General features: G+C 41.5%; 2 long non-coding RNA genes, 5 other non-coding genes and 1 pseudogene across 7 annotated transcripts; 2 read left to right on the top strand and 6 right to left on the bottom strand.

Annotated features, from left to right (window-relative positions):
• Positions 1-14,051: 14,051 nt before the first annotated feature.
• On the bottom strand, positions 14,052-14,170 carry LOC113327128. The gene has a single exon (XR_003348790.1). It is a non-coding gene; the product is annotated as a 5S ribosomal RNA (ribosomal RNA).
• A 374-nt stretch (positions 14,171-14,544) lies between these two features.
• LOC113327213 lies at positions 14,545-14,653 on the bottom strand (annotated as a pseudogene).
• Positions 14,654-15,100: 447 nt separating this feature from the next.
• Positions 15,101-15,219, bottom strand: LOC113327111. The gene has a single exon (XR_003348772.1). It is a non-coding gene; the product is annotated as a 5S ribosomal RNA (ribosomal RNA).
• A 377-nt stretch (positions 15,220-15,596) lies between these two features.
• Positions 15,597-15,715, bottom strand: LOC113327197. The gene has a single exon (XR_003348858.1). It is a non-coding gene; the product is annotated as a 5S ribosomal RNA (ribosomal RNA).
• A 2,082-nt stretch (positions 15,716-17,797) lies between these two features.
• Positions 17,798-18,532, top strand: LOC113326771. Its single transcript, XR_003348528.1, has 3 exons — positions 17,798-17,840; positions 17,936-18,105; positions 18,501-18,532. It is a non-coding gene; the product is annotated as an uncharacterized LOC113326771 (long non-coding RNA).
• Positions 18,533-18,967: 435 nt separating this feature from the next.
• On the top strand, positions 18,968-20,075 carry LOC113326740. Its single transcript, XR_003348521.1, has 3 exons — positions 18,968-19,030; positions 19,764-19,883; positions 20,010-20,075. It is a non-coding gene; the product is annotated as an uncharacterized LOC113326740 (long non-coding RNA).
• Positions 20,076-21,423: 1,348 nt separating this feature from the next.
• Positions 21,424-21,542, bottom strand: LOC113327122. Its single transcript, XR_003348785.1, has one exon. It is a non-coding gene; the product is annotated as a 5S ribosomal RNA (ribosomal RNA).
• A 375-nt stretch (positions 21,543-21,917) lies between these two features.
• Positions 21,918-22,036, bottom strand: LOC113327206. Its single transcript, XR_003348869.1, has one exon. It is a non-coding gene; the product is annotated as a 5S ribosomal RNA (ribosomal RNA).
• Positions 22,037-22,138: the final 102 nt, after the last annotated feature.

Raw genomic sequence — 22,138 nt, 5'->3', positions numbered from 1 at the left:
GCGACAGAGTGGCATGTTGGCATGCCGATCAATATGTTGTTGTGGCAGGGAACGTTTGGCTTGCCAGTTAGTATGGTGGCGCGGCAGGGTGCGTTTGGCCTTTAATGTATGGTGGCAAGTTTAGAGCGACTTGATTGGCCAAGAAAAGGGGTAGGCCAAACATAAGGCGCGACTACACTTATGGTGAGAGTGTGGCGTCTTTTGAGCGACCTGATTGGTCGATGGGAAATGGGGACGACAAGTATGGGCCTAGCCACAACTTATGTGCGCGTGGATAATTTGAGGCGACACGATTGGTCGAGGGAAATAGGGCCGGTTTTAGGAAGGGGCGTGGCCAATGGAAAGTGGTGCCAGTTGGCCTAAGGCAGAGACACACCTCCATTTGCTGCTGCGGCTCCCTGTTTTCTGATTCTGGGCAATGGTTTTGCACCTCCTAATCCATGGCGGATTAATTTTCTAGTTTGCATAGGTTTACTTTCGACAAGCAAGGTCTAGTATATTGCGCAAGGCGCAAAAGTAGTTGATTGAATTCTATGTGTTGACACAAAGTTTTTTATGTTCATGGCTAGAGAGCAGCATGCTTTTTGATTGAATACCTTATGCAAAGACCTTATCTTTGATATTTGGAAATTCGTGCTACTCTGCTGCGAGTGAACAAGAAATGTCATGCCATATCAATATTAAGTGTTCACTCGGGGAACATAGCATATAAAGCATTCAAAGAAACTTATATTAAGTGAATATGGGCAAGGCGCCGAAATTTACAGAACATCTGGGATGGTTGCTACATACGCCAGTCTGGATAAATTTCATGTAAATATATTGAATGGCTCAATAAATATGCCAGTGGAGAGATTAACACTCATGGCTTCGTTTCCTCACAAAGTGACGTCACATCAGATGCAAGGTTTTACGATTTTAACCTTAAGCTAAAAACCACCATCACTATTAAGTCCCCTGCTTAGCACGTAACAGTGGCATTGTTGCGGGGTAAGCATGAGATTTTGACAGACAAGAGTAAAATTGAAAGGGAAAGGCGTGAAGAGATTGCCAGGGAGATTCGACTAACCTTTGACGGAAGGCATGGGGAATCTGTGATCCTTATATTGGCGAATCTGCGTAATTCCAGCTTGGCCATAGGGTGTTGGCGTCAGCGCTGAAACTTTGGCTGCTGATTGGAAGAGATGACATTGAGATTTGGTCCGTGGAATAGGCGCTGGCTAGGTAGGTCACGGAACGTGCGAAGATGACGCTTCTTTGAACGACGACGATGGCGCTTCCTTGAACGGCGGAGATGGCGCTTCCTTGTCTGGTGAAGATGGCGCTGCTTTGAACGGCTAAGATGGCGCCGCTTTGGTTATGGAGCGAGTGAGGATGGAGCCATGGAGTTTTGGCGCTAGCTTGATTGGCTCGCGGACTTTGGCACGGGCGCCTGTTGCCGGCTTGGATGCGGAACGGCAGAGGTGGCCACTGGCTTGGACGCTTGTTAGCACTGTCTTGGACGCGTACTGTTGGCACCTTGGAGCGTTGCCTCAGCGGCCCAACTGCCTTCTTCAGCGCATGCCCCAAAAAGGAAATCTCTTCCTACTCAAAATCCAAAAGTACTTTTCATATAAAATGCGTTGCTTAACTTCTTTATATTTTTTTTTATCGTTGGCTTTGTTCGCGCGTCTTCATATTGGCAGTAAGATGCGTCGATCGTGAGTCGGTCAATTGGAAGGAAAACGGCATCAAGAGGAAGCAAGCATATTTCAGGTATGTATTCCAACGTTTCTTCCTTTGTTTGCTCCTCCTTGTTGGTGTAAACCCTATCCATATGTATGACTTCCACGAACTTGTAAAAATATTTTAATATGAATGATTCCTCTTTGGTAGTAGTATTATAGTAGTGTTAGCCACATCAACGAAACCAATTATTGTGTTAAGTAAGCATGTATGGACAGACGACTTCGTTTGCTCTTTTCTTTACCAAAACCTAGATGTAGGTTTCCTTTTATCCACGAGCATAATTCCCGCGGACAAGCGTGACTTGGCCGATGGAATACTTATCACGGATTTACATGTTCCCCAGGGCATTGTCTAGTTTCGGCCAAGAGCGTATCTCCCGCGACATCACACGTATCCCGTTGAGCAGGCATCAATCCCCATTCCTTTTAGCCGTGAGTGCCATGACATGTGGACAAAAGAAAATTTTCCCGTAAATTTTGTTTTGTTGGCCTTTGATTATTGTACCCAGACCTTGAAAAAATATCCATGCACGTCTTTCTTCAAAGTAGTGACTTTTGTTTTGCTTTGTTGTAGCTACTTTGAAAGTGAAAGCAGCACAAAGAGATTTTGCTAAGATGTCACCTGAAAGCAGTTCTGTCGTTGTGCCGAGAAATGCTAACAAGCCGAATATGGATGACAAGATTCTTTGCACAACTGTAAGGACGCATCCCGGTCATGTGGAAACTTTTCTGACTGGCTCATAGAATGAAGAAAGGTTCAGTCGATTTCATCATTGCGTGTAATACGCTTTTGTCTCCAGAGGAAAGAGTATCCAGCTTCTTCTATCGACTTTAAAATCTTCCAAATCCCACTACGATCTTTTGAAGGATGGATGAGATTCTTGATAATTCGTTACCACGTCAAGGCCAATATGGTTACAGCGCAAACCATGAATGTTGTCATGGCGTCCGCCACACTTCAGATTGGGAAAGACATTGCAGGTCTGATCGTTTTCATCTCTAGGTGGTGTATGGAGACTCATAGTGCCATACGTAAGTGGGGCGAGATGACTATTACTTTGGAGAGGGTAGCCGTCCTATTGAATCTTCCAATAATTGGGAATCTTGATGTCGTCTTGTAGGAGGAGGAAGAGGAAATGTACGCTACTCCGGTTAAGAAGTCGGAAGAATATGTTCAGAAGTACAATGAGGAAAAATATTTTTTATACTTGGTGGGTGTCTGAATGGTTCCCCAAGGAGCCGGACACGGCTTTGGTGATGGACGATACGCTCCATGTCGCTGCATTTTTAGCCCTGTGGTTATCCAGAGATATTTTTGATGATGGTTCTGGCAGGAAAAAGATAAAACAGAATCTCATCAACCTTGCTATCAAATTGGCGAAAGGCGTGGCTCTTCCCATAGGCAACTTGTTCCTCGGCTCTTTTTACACCCATATGGATTGCTTAGCAGCAGACATGTATGCTTCTAATGGGTACATGAAGGTGGACTTGTACGACCATGTCACCTTTCTCCAGGCTTGGTTGTGGGAGCATTTTAAGCACTACACTCGTAATCCAATAACTTCACTTCCTGACAATATGGCGGCTCTAGGATACTTCGTTGGTCGAAGAAACGTCCAAGACCTAGCTCAAAACTCGTCGATTTTCTCGACAACATGAATGCAATAAACTTCCGTCCCTAGGCCCCGGTCCATGCGTCCATAATTCAGCAAAATACTTTTGCTTCCGTCCCGAACATAACATTGTATTCTGATGGAGTGGATATAACCATTGGAGAAGTCGTATTCATGCGAAGCTGCATACCCGGATACGTACCATCATTTTTCAAAGAATTTTTGGAAGTGGTCCCATATAATATTGACAGGGCCGCTCGTTATATGGGCTTTGATCACGGGGTTACATTCTACCATCCATTAACGCCTCCAGAAAGACTGTTGTCAGTTGTTTTTGATAGCAGTGCCCTGGAAGAGCATAAGAGTCTCCCCTTTCTGCTTTCAGGGAGAAAATCGGTGGCAACCCTTAAGTATGATGCTTTCTGGCGGGGAGAGTTCCTTTCTATCCAGCAATTCGTGCAGAATGTTGTGACAGATCCACGCGGCAAGCCCTCCTCTAAAGTTTTGGCGAAGCACAGGTTGTTGAAATTTCCTTCTCCGTGTAAGCGGAAATCTTCCAACTCAAGTGAAGACAGTCCCCAGAAAAAGGAGCGAAGGTCGAAAAGTCGTGCAGACGGCTTTCAATCGGCTTCGATAGCCCTGGTGACTTTCAGTTCTTCAAGTATGCAAGTATGTATGATTCTCTAACTGAATTGCGTGAACATTCTGGATTGTTTCCACTGAAAATATTTTCTTATTTTTACTCAGGGTCTCGATAGTTCAAACACCTTCGCCAAGCTTGCACGTGGTCAGGGGATGGCCTCTGAAGAAAAATCTGGTAATACTGAGCCTTTGACCAATGAGGAGGAAACTGAAGAAGAAGAAGATTCAGAATCTGGTGATGATGGGGAAAGCACTTCAGGGCGCGGCAACGGGTCCTCTTCTAGTTCCGGTAGACCCACAGATGAGTTGGTGAGTTCTCACACGTTTTTTCATTTTGGACTCATTTATTTATTTGGAGACAATATTCAATTGGTGATATCACAGGAAGAAGCCTCTTCTGAAAGTAACCCCGAGATGGATATTCATGGCAATGAAGATATAACTGTGTCTCCAATCATGGAAATCGTACCCGCTGGTAATCTGGAGACTGAGATTGATCGCCGTGAAGATGTTGTTGTGTCCCCAATGGTGGAAAACGATGTTGTGACGACGAGAGAGATTATTCCCAAAGAACCCTTGTTGGTTGAGGGCTCAGCTGCAGGTGTCGATTTCGTCCCTCCATTCTTGACTCCTTATGAAGATCACGTGCTGATTGGAGGTTTCAGTGTACCAGTTAAGTATGAGGCGTTGTATACCAAGATATGGAAAAGGTATGGACATATTGCCACAACTAAAAAGATCATCAGCCGGTTTGCGTTGGTTAAGCGGGTGGAAGAAACATTATCTTCAATCCATGATATGTGCAACTTGACTGGTCACACTGTTTCTGGAGATGTAATCTCAAGATGGAAGTTCCACCGGGATGTGTATACTTTGAGTTTAATGTCTCCTGGTTATGTGAGGGATTTTCCGAGATCCAAAGGCTGCAGGCTGAAGCGGTTGATGGTCCTTCCGCGGATTTGATTAATCAACAGGATGCAGAAGTTGAGAAATTATCCCAGGAGTTGAAGATGAAACAGGCGGCTCTTCAAAGCATGAAGGACATTTTGTCCAAGAAGAACGAGCCGTTGTTAGGCAATTTTCCTTGAATGTTTTTATTTCCTGAACTTCCTTTTCTTATATTTTTTTTTTTGAAAGGCAAAAGAAACGCCTGGTTTATGGTTTGATTTTCTGGTTTCTGGATTGATAGATGATTGCTTCTTATAAGAGTTTTTGGATTATTTTTTGGAATAATGGCCCTCTGATCAATCGATATGTCAAAATTCGCTTTAGGGTCTTTGACCAAAACTGAATCTTCAGGGAGTAAATCCGAGTATTTATGTGATACCCTCGTTGCCGCGAGAAGTCCCCAGTCATTCCTTTATTTTCTGTGGAATATTTTTATGTCGATCCACGGTAAGGCGTAGAATCTCTAGTCCCCAGACGCAATTCTCCTGAATCCTTCTTTTCTTGGACGATGTGCTTCACTGAGTTTTCAACCGAGAGATTAATCCCCCACCGTGGTCGCCAATTGTTTGTGGGTGAAAACCGTTTCTGCTAATTTTGGTAATTTTGGGTGTGTGGATGAGAAACGAGTCTAGACCTTAAACAATGTACTGCACGGGAGTACTTTTGATTCGAGAGATCAATCTGTACAATCCTGGACTAAAAAAAAAATGGTCGTTTCAGGCTTACTTCGGTCACAAAGTGAAGGAGAATGGTTGGTCTTAGGGAGGGAAGTGAAGAGAGTGTTGAGGCTAGAATCGTTGATTCTGAAGGTGTGGTTGTTTATGACTTATATCAGAAAGTAGAACTGGCTAGCAGAATGGAAAGCTACCAGGTGATTTATAGATACTATGTTGTTGCCGACCAAAACTTGTTGTTTGGTGAAAATGGGTGAAGCCTATTTATACAAGTCATATTGAAACGTACCCTGGTCTCGTAGGAAGTGGAAACGATTGAGTGGTGGAAGAAAAGAGTAAAGTGTAACCATCAGACGTTATGCTTCCATGATGAAGGAAGTGAATTCGTGTAACCGTCAGACATATGCTTCTATGATGAAGGAAATGAATTATTTTACACCGTTACTTTTCACCACCACTAATTTTCCCACTTCATGACACTTTCTTGTAACGGGCGCACTGCAGGACGCACGCTGTAAACCGCCAGACCAATACCCTGAGGAGCATTCCAAGTTTGTGACATGTTTGATGTCTCGAGTGTTTTCGTGGAAAAAGTGTAGCACTTCGCTACATGTGGCAAGTCAAAGTCAAGGGACTTTCCGCAGGAAAATAACATGTAATGCTATTAGGATCGTTTTGGATGCCTAAAACTTGCCACGGGTTTGTTAGTTCGGTGGCGAACTTCGATGACTGAGATTGCATCTCATGAAGGAGGGTAGTCGTTGATTATTGCTACCTTGTGTTGGCGCCTGATAATGGCGCGGTGGCGTTTTGGTATACACCGGTGGCAATGTGGCATGGATGGCATGGCTCGTGCATGCCAGTGGCACGGTGGCGCAAGTGGCGCCTGGCGTAGCCATGGCCTAGATTTAGGCAATTGGTCGACTGAAACTTTCCACAAATTTGTCAGTTCGGTGGCGAACTTGAATGGCTGAGATTTCATCTCATGAGGAAGGATGATCGTTTATTAGGGCCGCATCTTTTTGTATAGCAGAGTGGCACCATTGGCATAGTGGCGCCTGGTGGAGCCATGGCATAACGTCATGCCACTGACGTAGCCGTGGCATAGCGGCATGCTAGTGGCATGCCAGTGTCGTAGACATGCCAATGGCGTAGCCGTGGCACAGCGACATGTCAGTGGCGTTGTATCATGGCCACGCCTGCGGCGTTGTAGCATGGCCAAAGCTAAAATTTGGCTATGTGGCCAAAGTTAGGGCTTGGAGGCATGGCCAATGCTAGGGTTTGGTGCCGTGGTATTGGACCTACATATGGCGTGGAAACATTGGCCTTGTTGCCACATCAATCCCGACGCTCTGGGAAACGTTATTTGGCTTTGGTTGGCGTAGCAACTTTGCCCAAATTAGGGTTTGGCAAGTCGAAACCCTAATTAGTGTGTGAGGCATGCATCATGGCGATACTTTTGTGCAAATGGATTCATATCTATGCCAAAGGAGTTATGGCAAGGCCATAGTGTGGAAACGTCCACTGGAGTAGGGATTGCCGTGGGTGGCTATGATATGGCGCCAACCCTAGGGCTTCTCGGGTCCCACACGGCTCGTGGCATGTTGTGGGGTCGAAGTGACATGATTTGTGCCATGACTGGAAATTAGGGCTTTGGTTAATACATAGGCGTGCTTTTGACCAGAAAACCCTAATCCTAAGTTTTTCATGGCGTTGGACACGAACATGAGGTAGGTTAGCACATAGGGCTCTATTTATGGCACGCTGCCACGAAGTGGTATGTTGGCATCTTACCGCGGCAGAGTTGCATGTTGGCATGCCAATCAATATGTTGTTGTGGCAGGGCACGTTTGGCTTGCCAGTTAGTATGGTGGCGCGACAGGGTGCGTTTGGCCTTTAATGTATGGTGGTAAGTTTAGAGTGACTTGATTGGCCAAGAAAAGGGGCCGGCCAAATATAAGGCACAACTACACTTCTAGCGAGAGTGTGGCTGCTTTAGAGCGACCTGACTGGTCGATGGGAAATGGGGCCGACAAGTATAGGCCCAGCCACAACTTATGTGCGCGTGAGGCGACACGATTGGTCGAGGGAAATATGGTCAGTTTTATGAAGGGGTGTGGCCAATGAAAAGTAGCACCAGTTGGCCTAAGGCATGACCACGCCTCCCTTTGATGATTCCGTGCAAAGGTTTTGCAACTCCTAATCCATGGCAGATTAATTTCCTAGATTTCCTAGGTTTACTTTCGACAAGCAAGGTCTTGTATATTGCGCAAGGCGCAAAACTAATTGATTGGATTCTATGTGTTGACACAAAGTTATTTAAGTTCATTGCCAGAGAGCAGCATGCTTTCTGATTGAATACCTTATGTAAAGACCTTATCTTTGATATTTGGAAATTCGTGCTACTCTGCTGCGAGTGAACACGAATTGTCATGCCATATCAATATTAAGGGTTCAGCCGGGGAATATAGCATAAAAAGCATTCAAAGTAACTTATATTAAGTGAATATGGGCAAGGCGCCGAAATTTACAGAACATCTGGGATGGTTGCTACATACGCCAATCTGGATAAATTTCATGTAAATATATTGAATGGCTCAATAAATATGCCAGTGGAGAGGTCAACACTCATGGCTTCGTTTTCTTATAAAGTGACGTCACATCAGATGCAAGGTTTTACGATTTTAACCCTAAGCTAAAAACCACCATCAACACTAAGGTTAAAGGAGAATCGACTCTAGCAAAACCAACTAGTATCACACAGCAGGTGTGGGGATTAGTTTTTCCAGTTGCTAGATGTCCCCTTTATATTTTTCAAATCAGGGTTTGCAATCCAAGTTACCTTGGTAACAAAGCATTCAATATTCACCGTTAGATGAAAAACCTGATTTAACCAAGCTAATATATTTCAACCGTTAGATTGAAACTTAGCTTGTCACACACAAATGAAACGTATTTCATTTAGATTTGAGTAACCGTACCTAAACGTGTACACTTAGTTGGTTCACAAATAGTTAACCAATGGTTAGCCATATGAGTACTTCCATATTAACCATATTCATCTTCTTCACATAACTAGTTCAAATGACTCATAAGAACTAGTTGAAGAGTTGTTCAATTGCTTAGATCTTTATGAATAGACACAATTGAAACAAAATCGGTTTGATTCACTGGAATCAATTCATGAATAATATAGCCACGGTTTGCCGAGATTGCATTCCTTATTGATCTATTGTTTAAGTTCATGAAATTCCGATTTGATAAATATAACCAGCTTGGGTACGCGTACCATAGCTGCCGGATTTGAGTTTAGAAATTCAGCAGAAATTTTCGGTCAAAAACTTTCGTGGGTACACTGATAAGAGCCTAAAATACATCTTTTGAATGTCAATTTCTTATACTTTTCTTGGTTATTTTTCTTGTATTGGTGTATATTACGTTTTGTTTGCAGTTAACAGGGATGTCGTAGTCATGTGATAGAAAACAAGGGAAAATAAGAGGTTAATTTGTTACTTGCCGACTTTAAGAGTCGACGGGGGTGGAAGTAAAAGCTAGAAGTCTTTAGTGCGTCAAAAATGGATTGTTACAGGAAGGCAAATACTATTGTTACAGGAGGCAAATACTCAAAACAGCTTCAGAGTTATAAAAGCAGACTACAGTTCACTACGGGCCACCTACTTCTACTTTGCTTCAAAACTACAGAAGTTGTTCGAGATTTTCATAATTCAGTGTTCCCATTCCAGCTTAATCATGAAGACCACCTCTGCACCAGGTCCTTCTCGTCGGCAAGCTTTATGTCACGATGGCTCATCAGTGGAGGCTAAGGGAGATTTGCGGACTGAAACTAAGAAGCTGTGTCATAGTCTGAGTTTGAATATCAGGCGAAAATTCAGTCGAGAACAACAAGGAGCTGTTGCCGTTGAACTGGGGGATGAACTGAGTTTTTTGGAATGGTATTTCAGAAGTTCAATGAGAATTAGAAGATGGGTTTGAGATGAAGTTGCAATTTGGCAGCAAGATGGAGCGAGTTTGTATGAATTGAACCAAGACTGAGTTGAGCTGCTGCCATTGATCTTTATGGCTGAATGGGTGATTCTGAGTACTGAGATTACGATGATAATTTGTGAATGAATGTTTGGCTTGTATGAATTGCAGGGAAGGAGTTTTGTGTGACCTCCATTATACAGCCAGTATGCATCCATTATTAGATTGCCAGAGGCACGAACATGTTCGAGAAAATGCCTGACAGACCATTGCTTCACAACTTCAAATCCAGTTGCCATGAGTTTCCTGAACCAGCATTGCTGACATCTAGATAATAGTTCTGGTGGACATTTTCCGAGGATAAGAACATGGACTCGAAGCCAATATAGATTGAGAGATTGGGTATGATTTGTTGTGGCTTTGGGGTCCACTTCTGGCTGAACTACAAGCCAAGAAAGCAAGACCTGTTGCTGCCAAGTTTCCAGCACAGTTCGGGTCCCTATGGCTAGTCGAGATGGGTTAGAAGAAGTTGAATACAACACGGAATAGAGGGTTTTGACTTTTGAATCTCACAGAGATTTTTTTGTCGAGAAATCAGGAAAGTTGGGTTGTTAACCCGATTCTAAATTGCAGGAGGAATAAAAACTATAAAAGGGAGTTGAAACCTACAGGAAGGAGGGCATATCCCCTCTTCAGCTGCTTACAACCCTAACTTCAGCGAGCTTTTGCTCGCTGAAACAACCGTTGCATCTCCACCAGTTCTGCACCCACCATCAGATCACCATCTCCAGCGCACAGGAAACGAGTTTGAGCAGTACAGGACCATTAACAACGTCACCAGCAGCACTCTCCACTTCACCTCCACCAGCTGCTGTCTCATCTTCCTCCAACAGTCCATATCGAGATAACTTCCCTCTCGAGCAAAGCGCCAGTTGAAGTCCAGTACAATATCCACCAGCACTTCATAGTTCAAGCCATACAGCCCTGCAGCAGCTTGCAGCAAGATCATTCCACCATCAGTTCAGCACAACATCATCACCTGTCAAGTCACATCCACAATATCCATTCCACCTCAGCTGCTGTTTGGTTTGATAACTTAGTTTTGAATTTATATTTTGGGTGGTTTTATCTTTATCTGCTATGAACTCTATTGTTATGTGTAGCTAAGCATCTTGATTAGGGACGATTTCGATGTCCGGGCATGAACTCGTATTGATATTTAAAGAGTCTGATTTCTTGCAACTATGGTTGAGACTTATTTGCGACACATGTAATGTGCTGCAAACACTAATTTAGGGTTTCCCGTCCACGCTGCTTTGGCTGGAAGAAGTTGCAAGCCATGCTACCCTTTTGGGGAGGCCGACCATGCGGGGTCCGCATTGGTCTGGTGTTGAACATTCCAATACCTGCTTGAGGGTTATGGATTCGATCTAAGCCATCCAATCATGCTGGTGAAGTTGGATGGTCGTGATTATTTCTGAGACTGATATGGACAGTCCAGATGCTGAATCGGGCTAGTATAACACTCCGAGAGTTATAGCATGTACGGGTATTTCGTACGTGCCTCCTTATTTAATGCTTGGAGATTCGTGTTGCTCTGCTGAGAGCAACACTCAGTCGTCATGCCGCACGAATAATAAGAGTGGAGCAGTACAGGAAATACAAGGCTGGTCATGCATTAATTGGTAATGCTATAAGTTTATAGTGAAGAAGTATTCTCCACTTTATCAGTGGCTTTATCCTTTGCAGGGTGTTAGCGCATATTTTTTGGATTTTTACAATTTTAGCCTTAAATGAAAATCCACCATCAACATTAAGTCCCCTGCCTAGCACATAATGGTTACACTATTGTGGGGTAGGTATGAGATGGTGACATACATATGTGAGAAAGACAGGATAAAGGAAGCTTACCCATAAGAATTTTGACCGAACGCTAGTAATTGTTCATGTAAACACCTCCGTGCAAACATGGAATCCTTTGGTGGGACCGGTTTCCTTCCTTGGGTGTTTGAATCAAAAGAGGAATCCTTTTCCTATTGGGATTCTTCCAATTTTTGTTTATAAAGGGGCCGACCCTTTTCTTTTTTCTCACAAATTTTTTTTTTGTTTGTTTGGAGCTCCCTTCTCTGTCCGCAGCTTCTGCCGCCGATCACGCCGCCCGTCGCTGCCGCCGGAGCTCGTCGCCGTCGTCCGTCCGAGCAAGGAAAGCTTTCCGTCTTTTTTTTTTTAGGAAAAGACCCTAATTTCTTAGGAAAACCTTTTGCAAGATATATCATGATTAGTTCTTCCACCGAAATTGATAGCAAAAACTCCTGATATTTGCTAGGATTGCTTGGTCGTGAATCCATGAATACGTTGTTTTTGCTTCCTTTTCATCGTTGCATGAAAACCTAGCTTTTTAGGTTGTAGCTTGGAAAGAAGTTTGGATTGAATTTCGTAAACACGATTCCCATGAATATAAGAAATCCTTGTTATAATACGTGCACATGAATGTGGCCCATCGTGTGTGTTTGATTGGACGCGGGTCCCACCGCATATGCCTGACCGAAAGTCGACCTTATACCAGCCTTGCTTACTCGACCAACACCGGTTTTGTGATTTGAGTAATACCAGTCTTGTATGTTGTCACGGCTTAATGTCAGTCTCGTTTGAATCCAATACCATCCTTGTGACTTGATGAATGTCGTACTTGTAAATTGATCAATACCGGACTTGTGACTTGATGAATACCAGCCTCATTTGCTGACGTGGCCCGATACCTGACTTTGACATTGACCAATACCGGACTGGCGTGACTAGTCTTGTCTTCACGTGAACCCATACCAGTCTCGTGACCTTGACTTGGCTATTATGACTTTATACCAGCCTGCTTACTTTCCCTGCTTTGTGTGCTTTAACGCGAATGTGTGTCATGTCATGTGTGACTACATATCCCATGCGTTTTGTATAGGTGTTGACCTCCACATTTGCTTTTCGTAGGATGAACAAAAAGACTCCTGTTGAAATGCCTTCTGAAGATAACGTTGGTGCCAAGTCGGGGAGTGTTAACAACTTCAAAGATATGCCGAACATAGATGATTAGTTGTTCACTGTGCCTTTTCCGAACATTAGGAAACATCCTAGTCACAAGATAGTCCTGCTCTCTGGTTCAGAAAATATGGAAGCTGATTCATCCTGTTCTTCAGCACTTGTGATGAGGTTCTGTCTTCGAAAAAATGAATATCCGCCTTCACCGATTGACTTTAAGATTTGTCATACTCTACTGGGTTCTTAGGAAGGATGGATGATGCGCATGCTGAATAATAAGTATTAAAGCTAATTTGATCAAAGCGCAAATCCTCAATGCAGTCATGGTATCTGCTACTTTTGAAGTTAAGAAAGATGTTGCGGGCTTGATCACTTTCATTTCTAGGTGGCGCCCTTCTACTCATACACTCATATGTCGGTGGGGAGAGTTGACTATTACTTTGGAGAGCGTAGCCGCGTTGATGAACTTTCCTATCGTCGGAAGCTTCTTTTACAAGTTTTCTGATGCAGAACGTCGCAATTATGATGTTATACTTCGAAAGGAGGCAGAATTCGATGATTTGGATAAGGAGGAGAAGAAATATTCGAGATGCTTTTACACTTGGTGGGTGTCGGAGTGGTCTCCTGCAGACCCGAAACCAGGTCAGGAGTTGGAAGACGAGCTTGGCGTGATTGCATTCCTGTCTTTGTGGATATCCAGAGACATATTTGACGATGATTCTGGAAAGAATACCATAAGAGGTGACCTTGTTAGGTTTTCCATAAGGCTGGCAAAAGGTGAGGTGCTTCCCCTAGGCGCCTTGTTCCTTGGATCACTGTATTCTCATCTGGACGCCTTAGCAAAAGACATGCATGTTTCCAACGGGTACAAGAAGGTAGAGTCGCATATCCACATCGCTTTTCTTCAGGCGTTTTTGTGGGAACATTTCAAAATTTATGCTCCTGTTCCTGCAACTTCGCTCAGCAGTTTGTATGGTGGTTCGAGAATACTCACCCAAGCATGCTTAACTGCAGAGTTCTGATGGGTACTGGTGCATTAGTGCTGGTATGATCGATTGCTGAAGGTATTTTATCAAGTTTACTACTTAACACGTCTCCAATGTATTGGTCCGAACTCCCCATTCGACTATTAATTCTTCGTGGCAAGTCCGTTTCGGGCTAATGATGGTTCGTTGGAAACGTTATGGCGAGGAGAATCCTTTCGTGCAATTATTTTGGATTAACAACCTCGTTTTGGTAGTATTTTAATAAAAAACTATTAAAATCTTCAATTAAATGCACGTTTTTGGATAAATCCCAAAAACCTGGGGCGGGCACCCTCTTAGGCTTCGTGCCATAAAAACCCATTCTTTCACTCGGGTAATCCATTCGCTAACTAGTCGACTCGCATCCATAAGGAAAACCGCTAAAAAAATGGCAAAATAAAAATAAAAAAAGGCAATCAACACGAGGACTTCCCAAGAGGTCACTCATCTTAGTACTACTCTCGCCCAAGCACGTTTAACTGCAGAGTTCTGATTGGTTCTGGTGCATTAGTGCTGGCATGATCGATTGCTTAATATATTTTACCAAGTTTACTACTTAACACGTCTCCAATGTATTGGTCCGAACTCCCCATTCGGTGATTAATTCTTCGTGGAAAGTCCGATTCAGGAAAAGGATGGTTCGTTGGAAAAGTTATGGCGAGGAGAATGCTTTCGTGCAATTATTTTGGATTAACAACCTCGTTTTGGTAGTATTTTAATAAAAAACTATTAAAATATTCAATTAAATACACGTTTTTTGATGAATTCCAAAAACCTGGGGCGGGCGCCCTCCAGGCTTCGTGCCATAAAAACCCATTCTTTCTCTCGGGTAATCCCTTCGCTAACCAGTCGGCTCGCAGCCATAAGGAAAACAGCTAAAAAATGGCAAAATAAAATAAAAAAAGGCAATCAACACAAGGACTTCCCAAGAGGTCACCCATCTTAGTACTACTCTCGCCCAAGCACGCTTAACTGCAGAGTTCTGGTGCATTAGTGCTGGTATGATCGATTGCCGAAGATATTTTACCAAGTTTACTACTTCACACGTCTTCAATGTATTGGTCCGAACTCCCCATTCGGCTATTAATTCTTCGTGACAAGTCCGATTCGGGCAAATTATGGTTCGTTGGAAACGTTATGGCGAGGAGAATCCTTTCGTGCAATTATTTTGGATTAACGACCTCGTTTTGGTAGTATTTTAATAAAAAACTATTAAAATATTCAATTAAACGCACGTTTTTGGATGAATTCCAAAAATCGGGGGCGGGCGCCCTCCCAGGCTTCTTGCCATAAAAACCTATTCTTTCTCTCGGGTAATCCATTCGCTAACTAGTCGGCTCGCAGTCATAAGGAAAACCGCTAAAAAAATGGCAAAAATAACGGGTAATCCATTCGCTAACTAGTCGGCTCGCAGTCATAAGGAAAACCGCTAAAAAAATGGCAAAAATAAAATAAAAAAAGGCAATCAACACGAGGACTTCCCAAGAGGTCACCCATCTTAGTACTACTCTCGCCCAAGCACGCTTAACTGCAGAGTTCGGATGGGTTCTGATGCATTAGTGCTGGTATGATCGATTGCTGAAGGTATTTTTACCAAGTTTACTACTTAACACGTCTCCAATGTATTGGTCCGAACTCCCCATTCGGCTATTAATTCTTCGTGGAAAGTCCGATTCGGGCAAATGATGGTTCGTTAGAAACATTATGGCGAGGAGAATCCTTTCGTGCAATTATTTTGGATTAACAACCTCGTTTTAGTAGTATTTTTATAAAAAACTATAAAAATATTCAATTAAATGAACGTTATAAAATGAATTCCACAAACCTGGGGCGGGCGCCTTGCCAGACTTGGTGCCATAAAAACCCATTCTTTCTCTCGGTTAATCCCTTCGCTAACTATTCGGCTCGCAGTCATAAGTAAAACCGCTAAAAAAATGGCAAAATAAAATAAAAAAAGGCAATCAAAACGAGGACTTCCCAAGAGGTCAGCCATCTTAGTACTACTATCGCCCAAGCACGCTTAACTGCAGAGTTCTGATGGGTACTGGTGCATTAGTGCTGGTATGATTGATTGCTGATGGTATTATACCAAGTTTACTACATAACACTAGTGGAAAATGGGTGTTTAACTACCCACATCCGAGACACTCATTAATGGTAGTTGGACCGCCGACCATAAATAACCGTCTCTGATATAATAAGAAAATGGACCATATCCGAGAGCTTAATAAGCTGTCTCAGAATAATAAAATTTATTTACCCTTGTATCCCTCTTGGAACTCCAATTCAGAGACCCGCAGGTGTACATTGCAGTTACTGTTTTAGATGTCTGATGAACGGCTGTAGATGTTTAAGATTTGAGCCATTGATTGAGATGAGATGGATGGCTGGATCGGAAAGAAGAGACCTCGTTATTATCGTGGATAAAGATATCTTCTCCTTCTATCTACGCCTCATCTTTCTCCTCTTCACACTCACTCCTCACTCCTCAGCTTGTCTTTCCCTCTCCCTTCAACCACCACCGACTACCTTCAAAGAAATCATATATCTACCACATCCATGAACAACACCAACACCGATCTTCAGTACAAAAACAACATCGATCTTGTAGTTAGACCGTTGGCCATTAGTGAAGTTAGGGTTTGGTTTTTCAAACAACATCAGGTACAATTAGGTTTCAAGTTCTCGTTATTTCTTTTCTTATAACTTTATTTGTTGATTTGGTTGATTCTCTACACTGGGTTTTAATCATTTTTCGATTATTGGTTGATTTCAGGTTGATTTCTCAATTTGGTGCGATTATTAGGGATTGATTTTGCAAACTTCACAGGTACAAAATTTGAGTTTTAATTTATTTATTTTTTGTTGATTTGGTTGATTCTCTTCGTTGGGTTTTAAGCTTTTTTCGATTATTGGTTGATTTCAGGTTGATTTCTCAATTTGGTGCGGTTATTAGGGTTTGATTTTACAAATTTCATCAGGTGCAAAATTTGAGTTTTATTTTTTTTTCTTTTCTTTCAACTTGATTTTCTTTTTAGTTGGCTGTCTTCATTGGGTTTTAACCATTATTTGTATTTGTTTGATTTCAGGTATTTATTGTTTGATTTCAGTCAGACAACTTAAGTTATAGGAACATCTTCATCAGGTAAAAGTTTTAACTGATTTTGGTATTTAGGTGATGTTAGTTGTTTTCATGATACTGAAGTTGGGGTTTGTTTGTTTAGATTTAGTCTACTGATCATGTATTAGGGTCTAGGTAATGAAGTAATATGTTTAATTTTAACTGATTTTGTCTCAATTCATGTGAAAGGACTACTGGTTTGGTGATGTTAATGTACAAGCACGTTCTGTTTTCTTCGAAGTAATTTTGTTTTGGTTGATGTCAAATGTAACGGGATTTCTGTTTTAACAACATGATAGTTATAAAATGAATACTTCAGTGGTTGTACGTATATTAGTATTTGATTACATATGATGTTATTCTTAGTTCCAATATGATTTGGAATGATGATTTTTAATCCAAGTTGACTAGGTTTTTGTGTTACTTTGTTAATCTTTCAAAGTAATTTTCTTGTAGACAAGTATGATATGAGGAGAGGTCGGTTTGAAAAGAACGGACTGATTCAGTACCAGATTGTATGCCAACAAGTTAATGTTGGTTCTCTGGAAGAGGTGATCAAACCATTTTTGCATCTTTCAACTGAGAAAGTTGAGAATGCAAAGACCCAGGCAGAGGCTTTAGAAGAAGCTCTAGACATTGATGACTTGGAAGCGGATAAGAGGCCTGAAGACTTGATGCTGAGCTATATTGGTGGAGAGAAGGGAAAGGATATATCTGACCGCGAGCTTGTTACTCTGTGGTTAGAGGCCTACAGAATGGTTCTCGAAATTCTCCGTAACAACACTAAACTATAAGCATTCTACGCGGTAAGCCATCTGATATTTTAATTAGGTTTACCTCCTTTCAACCGCTTTTTATCTCTTAGGGATTTTTGATTTTTCAGTCTTGATGAGTTTGAGTGTAATATTTCTCTCTATTGTAATGATGACTGCACACCGAGTCTTCCAGTTTTGTAAGAAGCACAAGAGAACAACTGAATTCTGTAGGCTTTGCGACATAATCAGAAACCATCTTGCAAATGTTAACAAATACAAGGACCAGAAAGACATACCTGACTAATTGAGATTGAACTTTGGCAGGTATGTGGAGAATAATTAGTTCCATAGTCCAAGTATTTGCGTGGAAAAAACTACCTCGGTTCTCTATCTGAATTTTGTTATCTGATCTTGTGCAGGAAGCTTTTCGTTTTGTGTAAGACATTCATGGTTTGATGTGTATGGTAAAGAAAACTCCCAAGCCATAAGTGATGGTCATTTATTATGGCAAGCTGACGGAGATGTTCCGGGTTTCGAACTATCAACTTTATAATGCATATGCATGGTCCAAACTGTTCTCACGACAAAGGTAGATAATTACGAAACACATGTTCTACCTTGTTCTAGTATTCATAGTGTTAATGGTGGGTTTTTTGTTGGCCACCTTGTTCCAAACTGTGATTGGTCACTTTGGTTCTGTTGGGGTCTGTTGATATTACTGAGCTTTGTCAGATATTTATGGTTTGCAAGTGACTTTGCAGGGTATAGATTTTATAAACCTTGTTGATGTATATATGGTGTGAATCATGGGATTCCATCTAATAAAATCCAAAATGTGGAAAGAACCTGAGTGGATTAGTAGTATGTTGGGGGACCACCTGTATAGAGTTTGGTTCTGCAGCTGTTGAGGGTGTCCTCGTGTTAGCTTTGGTATCTTTGATCCTTAATTCATCTTTGATCTGACTTTGTAATATATTTTTACAGGGTACTGCAGGAGTTGCCATAGCTAGTGTTTTGGGAGTCTAACGTATGCTTATAACAGAGAACAAGTATACTTTCAACAAAGAATGTTTGTCTGTTGGTTTAATATCTGTAATCAAATGCTCTTTCTTGCCTAAGTGCATTCGGTTTTGGTTTTAGGGATGGGTCACGATTCTTGAGTTTTGGTTCGTAAAAGTAGGAAGCAGGCACAACAGTATTACATATTATACAAAGTACTGATACATCCTTGATGTGTGGTTTTCTTGTCATTACTTTTGTGTTGTTAGAACCGTCTTTTGACAAGAACATGCATCTTGGTATTGTTGCTCAAATTGGGTTATAGTAGTCAGGGGTTGATGCTAAAATTGGGTTTTTAATTGATCATGTTAAGCCTTCGTTTGGAATTGTTGGCGATGTAACCTGTGTGCTTTTGTGGTTTACAGTGGACAAAAACAATGGAGGTTATGGATATGTTTCAGCTGCTCAAGATCCTAACATGTATCCTAACCAAGGCTATGTCGGTCCTGGATATGGTAACATGTATTCTGCCAACTATTGGGTCTATATTTATACTGCCACATGATATCTTATAAATGCATTTTTTTATATATAAATTGGAATTAATTAGTTTATGGGATTCATGTATAATCAACGACTAGAAGACTAGAATTTGAGAATGATATCGTGCCAGATTGAACGTGGTATGGCTAGCTAGTCCAAACTGGTAGCTAGGATTATCTTTTAAATTTCTATATGGTAGATTGATTAGTCCTATTTTGGAAAACTACTGCAATGATATTCAAGTGGTATAGGGTAGGAGTATCGTAGCTTGTGGATTGGTTCCTTGTTTGTCTTTAAAATGGGGAATACTGCGAATGTCTCCATAGAATATGATGGCTGTTACGGCTTGGGATGGATGGTTTTTATTTCAAATACAAAATAAATTTCATTGGGTACTGATGATAAGCTAGGAATTCTTCATGTTAAATGGGTTGTCTCCCAAATTTATTTAAAATGTCAGAGTGTCTCTTTCGATTGTGTATACTCTATTTAACTTGTAAATCTCGTTGTCTAGATTTAGACCATCCTCATCTTAACGTACATTTTTAATATCAGGGGTTTGTTATATGTGACCTAGGTTGCAATTTATAAAGGTTGGCAATGCGAAAACTCGTGTTGTCTGGCTGTTCCTAAAATTATACTTGGTTATCTATGAGCTTTGGTTTATTTCATACTCAAACTGATGCATAATGGTCGATTTTGCAGCACTTGGGAACTGTAATCAAGTCTCGCATCCCAGGCCTCCAGTCGATAATTAATAAAAGTATTGCTGAACTAGAGGCGGAATTGAGTCGTTTTGGCAAGCCTGTTGCTTTTGATGGTGGAGTAAGTCTACCTTAAATCTCAGTCTTCAATTCAGAGCCTATTGTCTTTAGTCTTCAATATGCACTTATGAGAAAACATGCACTCAGTTATGGAGATTTGTCGTCTTTTACTTGTGGTTTTTTGCAGGGTAAACTGTACCTGATTATGGAGATTTGTCATCTTTATGATGGAATTTACAAAGAACATCTTGACGTCATGTATGTAGCTGGTAGATTGGAATGTATCTGGTGTTACTTTCTGGTAGATTGGAATGTAGCTTCCCCTGCCCACACATGTGAGTTGACAACAAAACTTGAACCTCCTTTTGTGATTTGATTTTGAGTTTTATCTGTTGCCTTAGAATGATCTATTTGTTCCCCTGTGATGTCGTTACTTACAAAAAATAAAAACACATGAGTTTCCAAAGGATTCAACCCATTTCTTTGTATCTGCCTTCGATTTCCCTTTCAGCTACAGATATTAATTTTAACTAATGAGCCAATTGTTGTTTACATGATCCTTATACCTTGAACATTACATTTATGGTATTGGTGGTTGGTGTATGTTGCAGGAACGACGTTCTTTGTCGTATGTGAACCAGGGACACAACACATGGATGCTCTACTTGATATCATTTATGAAGTATTGGCTAAGTTCATCGTCATCGGAGGAGCTTATTGTTTTGTTGTTTAACATGTTGTTTTTAGCTTATTGTCTATTAGTTTAGCATCTTGTTGTTAGAACTTATTAGCTACCTAGCTTGGACATGTTTTGTATTGAGCCAAAATTTCATCTTTTTTGTGTAATTTTAAACCAAATGGATAAAGTGAATGAATGTGGAATTCTCAAGTTTGAGTTTAAATTTGGATTTCATTTGAGTTCCATTTTACTTGACTTTGACTTGACCTTTTTTGAGTTTCATTTGACTTAACTTTGAGTTCCAGTCAGATTATTTCAGATTTAGCCATTCAGGCATTTCAGCAAGTCTGAATTTATATATTTTTTATATTATAATTTAAATCTGAGACTCACGGCTAAGGGTCTGCACCTCGTAACCCTTAAAATCCGTCGTTATTTGAGACCCACGTCTAAGGGTCGTACAAAACAGCGGTGCTTTATCAGAGACCCCAACATAGACGGTTGGAAATGGTCGTATAACTCGTATATATGACTTGTCCTGACGGTCGCGGAACATCTGTTTTCCACTAGTGTAACACGTCTCTAGTGTATTGGTCTGAACTCCTCATTCGGCTATTAATTCTTCGTGGCAAGTCCGATTCAGGCAAATGATGGTTCGTTGGAAACGTTATGGCGAGGAGAATCCTTTCGTGCAATTATTTTGGATTAACAACATCGTTTTAGTAGTATTTTAATAAAAAATTATTAAAATATTCAATTAAATGCACGTTTTTGGATGAACTCCAAAAACTTGGGGCGCGCGCCCTCCTAGGCTTCGTGCCATAAAAACCCATTCTTTCTCTCGGGTAATCCCTTCGCTAACTAGTCGGCTCACAGCCATAAGGAAAACCGCTAAAAAAAATGGAAAATAAAAATAAAAAAAGGCAATCAACACGAGGACTTCCCAAGAGGTCACCCATCTCAGTACTACTCTCGCCCAAGCACGCTTAACTGCAGAGTTCTGATGGGTTCTGGTGCATTAGTGCTGGTATGATCGATTGTCGAAGATATTTTAGCAAGTTTACTTCTTAACACGTCTCCAATGTATTGGTCCGAACTCCCCATTCGGCTATTAATTCTTCGTGGCAAGTCCGATTCGGACAAATGATGGTTCGTTGGAAACGTTATGGCGAGGAGAATCCTTTCGTGCAATTATTTAGGATTAACAACCTCGTTTTGGTAGTATTTTAATAAAAAACTATTAAAATATTCAATTAAATGCACGTTTTTGGATGAATTCCAAAAACCGGGGGCGGGCACCCTCCCAGGCTTCTTGCCATAAAAACCCATTCTTTCTCTCGGGTAATCCCTTCGCTAACTAGTCGGCTCGCAGCCATAAGGAAAACCGCTAAAAAAATGGAAAATAAAAATAAACTAGGCAATCAACACGAGGACTTCCCAAGAGGTCACCCATCTTAGTACTACTCTCACCCAAGCACGCTTAACTGCAGAGCTCAGATTGGTCCTGGTGCTTTAGTGCTGGTATGATCGATAACTGGAGATATTTTACCAAGTTTACTACTTAACACGTCTCAAATGTATTGGTCCGAACTCCCCATTCGGCTATTAATTCTTCGTGGCAAGTCCGATTCGGGCAA

This window comes from Papaver somniferum, unplaced genomic scaffold, assembly GCF_003573695.1.
Source record: "Papaver somniferum cultivar HN1 unplaced genomic scaffold, ASM357369v1 unplaced-scaffold_10, whole genome shotgun sequence".
Taxonomy (NCBI): Eukaryota; Viridiplantae; Streptophyta; class Magnoliopsida; order Ranunculales; family Papaveraceae; genus Papaver; species Papaver somniferum.
This window is presented reverse-complemented; position numbering and strand designations above follow the sequence as displayed.